The sequence below is a fragment of the Argopecten irradians genome, chromosome 4 (assembly GCF_041381155.1).
Source record: "Argopecten irradians isolate NY chromosome 4, Ai_NY, whole genome shotgun sequence".
Lineage (NCBI taxonomy): Eukaryota > Metazoa > Mollusca > Bivalvia > Pectinida > Pectinidae > Argopecten > Argopecten irradians.
The window spans coordinates 21,195,340-21,200,383 of record NC_091137.1 but is presented as its reverse complement, the minus strand read 5'-3'; positions in this window follow the sequence as shown (position 1 = coordinate 21,200,383).

Sequence of the window (5,044 nt, the reverse complement as noted above, 5' to 3'; positions counted from 1 at the left end):
AACACGCACTTCACACACGCTACACACCACATTCATGGGAGGCTGTCCTTACATGACCTTGGCTGTTGATAGGAGGTTAACTAATCAAACAACCAAACAATCCATGTCTACACTCCAGTTCCTCTTCTCTTGGCTGGTGGAAACAAAATGTAATCCGCCTTTCCGCAAGAGTTTCCAGGCTTCCTCTCCAATGTCGCCGCTCTCAGATGCGCCTTGGGCTCCCTCTGGTGTTTTTGCTGTCATCACTTCCGTGGAGGTTCCAAAAACAGAGCATCCAAATATATAAGGATAGAAGACGGCAAATCTAGATATCCCATGTCTAAGAGAGGGTCTCCCTCGTCCCCAAGAACGCTGTGATGGTCTCAGGGTCTGGGTGGGTCTTTGCTGCTGTTCCATCGTCCCCGTTAGGCAATGAGCCTGCTTCCGCGCTTCTCCTCGGGTTTTTCTTTATAATTCCTCACTAAAACCCGACGTGTCTGGGCGATTAGCCGGACAACAGTACATGCACCCCAAATATGGACATGCTACTTTATCTCTATGTTTGTCTCGGATATGTTGCCGTAAGATCGCCTGTCGGGTAAACGTCCTGGGGCATCCATGCAGGCATTTTAAGCAGGCCATCTGTAAAATATAAATTGGTTGACCCCATATTAGTATTCTTTACTCCCTAACCCAACAGTGTCACACTCCCCTAATCCGAACTTTAATACTCAAAGTGGACTCTGGGTTTTTGGCCTTATACCGCTTGTTGCCATACAGTATATGAACTTAAGAATAAATAGCTTGCAGACTTTATTATCAAAAAAAAATCTTTCTTTTTCGCACCGCGTCCTCGGTGAGAATACATTCATCATTGTGGGTGTGTTGCTTGGTGTCTTCGGTGGCATACTTCAGTGATATATCATTATAAATAGGGCAACGGGGACGTTAATTAATCAAACAAACAAACTTATATCTGTCTAGGATATATGGAAGGTTTAAATCTGGAAAGCTGGGTTTGGGTGCTGACGTAAGATGTCGCTTAAGAGTATCAAATGCCTCTTGACACTCACTAGTCCATAAAAAAAGAATTTTGCTTTTACGTCTAAAATAGCTACAAGTATCTAGATAACTCCTGACTTGGCGTGCATTCCGTGGCTGTGGCCAGGAAGGAATTGCTTTAAACTTCTCTGGATCGGTTGCTATATATCTCCTCATCAGATTCTACGTGACCCAAAAAGGTTGCCTTCCTGCAAGCTTACCGCGGCTGAAAGAGCTAAACGGTTAAATAATTACCTGTTTTAAGATAATATTCAAAAAGGGAGATGCTTTGAATTAGAAGTATAAATAAAGTTAATTACCACAGGTCTGCGAAGACTATACATTAATTTCGGAACATCCCTCGTATATGTTCAGTCAATCTGCCTCAGATTTCATGTCAATCAATTGGTTTGAATTTGAATTATAGCTCAAGTGGTGAAATTAATACTATATGGTGACTAGAAGAATGATTAACTTTAAATGTATATAATTTATAATATAATTAATATCGTATTATCAGATATTGTGAGAAAAAGATCCTTCATTTAAGGAAAAGGTATACTTGTCAACAAGGACACAGAAGCAGAAAGATAGCGACGCTTTAAGAAACCGTAAAAATCAGCAAATATAACAAAATCATTTATAAGAGATTGTGGTGTAAAATACCAATGTCAGCTATAAATATGAGATCCTACAAAATAGAAATCATTTCTGGGGATGACAATGTAAACTAATTAAATGTCCAGGAAATCAAAATGCACTCATGAAATTGTAATGTGTTCACAATTAGGGCTGTTATATTGCTTCTCTGCTTTAAGTAATAACTCAAGACAAGAATAAAGTTCAATAAATATTATAGTGTGTTAAATTGATACAAAGTGTGTTTACAAAGCCACTCTCATACGCATACAAGTGTCCGTTATTATAACACTAGGAAGATGACATGAACCCGAAAGAATGTGTATTTTCTATGAACATTTAATAATAAAGAAACCAAACTGTATAATCTTGCGGTTTGTAATGAAATTTAGTAACTAGAGAAATATATGATTATATTCAAAATATCATTATGCAATTAGTCTTAATGATTAATTCTACTAGTACAAGGTGAAATATATCTATAATTTATAAAGACAACTATTTATAGTAATTAAACTTAGTGATTAATTTCTCTATTTCTTGGAGAACACTAATGTCTAAGTATTAGATAACCTAGAATAATAATTTAATAATAACAATATTTATAGGAATTAATCTGAGTTATTAATTCATCTCATACTTGGAGAACACTAATTTCTGAGTATTAGCTAACCTAAAATAATTATTTGATAATAACAATTTTTAGAAATTAGTCTGAGTGACTAATTCCTCTAATACTAAGAGGACACTAATCTCTAGTATTAGCTAACCTAAATAATTACAAAATTATTTTACCCATTTTACTCAAATTACCTAAATGTATATAGATGTAATTACGCAAGGATTGAGCCTATATATATGAATGGCGCAAGAATATTGGCCGATACCAGCGGTTATAAGTTTAACGTCCTATTAACAGCCAGGTGTAGCGTCATTCATGATGTTTGTGATCGACATAAACCCAATAAACTTATTAGCTTAACTGTATTCATTCTCCATCATAACAAGCACATGGTATACACAAAAATTGATGACATCATAAACCGGAAGTACCATTTTCAAGGGAGTATCTATTATGGGGAGAAACCATTATTGTAGTTTCTATATAACCGTTACACCAGGGTCGTGTAAGGACGTGCAAAATTTGTTCGTAGAGGAAAGCCGGAGTACCCGAAGAAAAACCACCGACCCGTGGTCAGGAATTAGAGACACCTTGGCCCTGTTCCGTTCTCGGCATAAGACATCTCGGCCCATATATGTTCTATATAGTTCCCATTTAGTTTTAAAACAGGTATATCTCGTCATACAAGTGATTAACAGTTCATCAACTGTTACGATATTATTAATTTTAAGGGTTAGTACGTGTTATTAGAGGATGTCAGCCGGTGTGGCATTTTCATTTGTGATCTGTTTTCAAGTGTGACCTGTGACACTATGTAATACATGGACTGGACTAAGACTTTTATCGATCCGTACCGCAATACTATGTAACACTTAATGGATATATGACAGAAATACATTTCAAATGTATAGCTTTTGGGTGAGGAATGGTAATTTAGTATCTCTAGATAAACAAGAAGCTTCATTGAATGTGATAAGGAGAAAAATAAAACAATCGGAGGTCGAATGCAATACCTAATTAAGCGTACACAAGAACATGTAATGCGAGGACTGTTTAAAGTTTCTTACATTAGAGGATACATGTAATTAAAATCTACTTGATAATATATAAGAAGAGAATCAGTATAAGATAAAGGATTAACTCACCATAATATTTTGTTTAATATCGTATTTTTTTAGAATATCAGAATATAAGAAGAACACATTCAGAAAAAAACCTATTACCGTTGAAAAGTATGGCTTTAACAATAAACCTGTACAATTCACAAACAATATACAGACCCAACAGTTGTTAAGTCAGACTCCCACAACATATACACACTCCTCCCGTTTTCAAGTGTGACCACTACAATGTACGGACTCCTGTCGTTTTCAAATATGACCTTAGTAATACACAGACTACTCTCGTTTCCGTGTGTGTGCTAAGGATTATAAAGACTCCCATTTTCAAGTGTGACCCTCACAACATACAGACTCCTCCCGTTTTCAAGTGTGACCCTACCAATATATAGACTCCTCCCGTTTTCAAATATGACCCTAACAATATACAGACTCCTCCCGTTTTCAAATGTGACCCCACAATATACAGGCGCCTCCCGTTTTCAAGTGTGTCCCCCACAATATACAGACTCCTCCCGTTTTCAAGTGTGTCCCCCACAATATACAGACTCCTTCCGTTTCCAAGTGTGACCCTCACAATATACAGTCTCTTCCCGTTTTCAAATGTGACCCTAGTAATATATATCCCATAACTATGCATGTTTCACACTGAAAAAACCATGTGATATATTCCATAGCAGTTGATTAATCATTTTTGTTTAATATCGTATTTTTTTTTAGAATACACATTTAGAAAAAAAAAACCTATTACCCTTTAACAGTGTTGTTAAGTCAGACTCCCACAACATATACACACTCCTCCCGTTTTCAAGTGTGACCACTACATTGTATGGACTCCTTGCAAATATGACCCTAGTAATACACAGACTACTCTCGTTTCCGTGTGTGTCCTTAGGATTATAAAGACTCCATTTTCAAGTGTGACCCTCACAACATACAGACAGACTCCTCCCGTTTTCAAGTGTGACCCTACCAATATATAGACTCCTCCCGTTTTCAAATATGACCCTAACAATATACAGACTCCTTCCGTTTTCAAATGTGACCCCACAATATACAGGCGCCTCCCGTTTTCAAGTGTGTCCCCCACAATATACAGACTCCTCCCGTTTTCAAGTGTGTCCCCCACAATATACAGACTCCTTCCGTTTCCAAGTGTGACCCTCACAATATACAGTCTCTTCCCGTTTTCAAATGTGACCCTAGTAATATTTATCCCATAACTATGCATGTTTCACACTGGAAAAACCATGTGATATATTCCATAGCAGTTGATTATCATTTATGTTTACACACCCCAGTGTGTTAACACCTACGGCGCCTCTGATTGGTCAATTCCAAGATCTCTTGATTCTGATTGGCTCTCAACTTCGGGCTACTTTTCATAGCGCATTTTCTTTTAAATGGCATTTTATATACTATTTAACATTTAGTTACTTATTCAAAGTATCTAAAAATAGAATATTGGCTCTCTATTTAGGGAGTATATTTTATGGTGGAAAGATATCACTACACAATATGTCTGGTGGTAAGTTTCAATGAATGAAGACGAGAAAATGGTCACCACGGTATACATATAGAACTAAAGTAATGGGATAAATAAGTTCCCCAACGCGTGACTGTTGTTTATCATGTTTATCTAAAC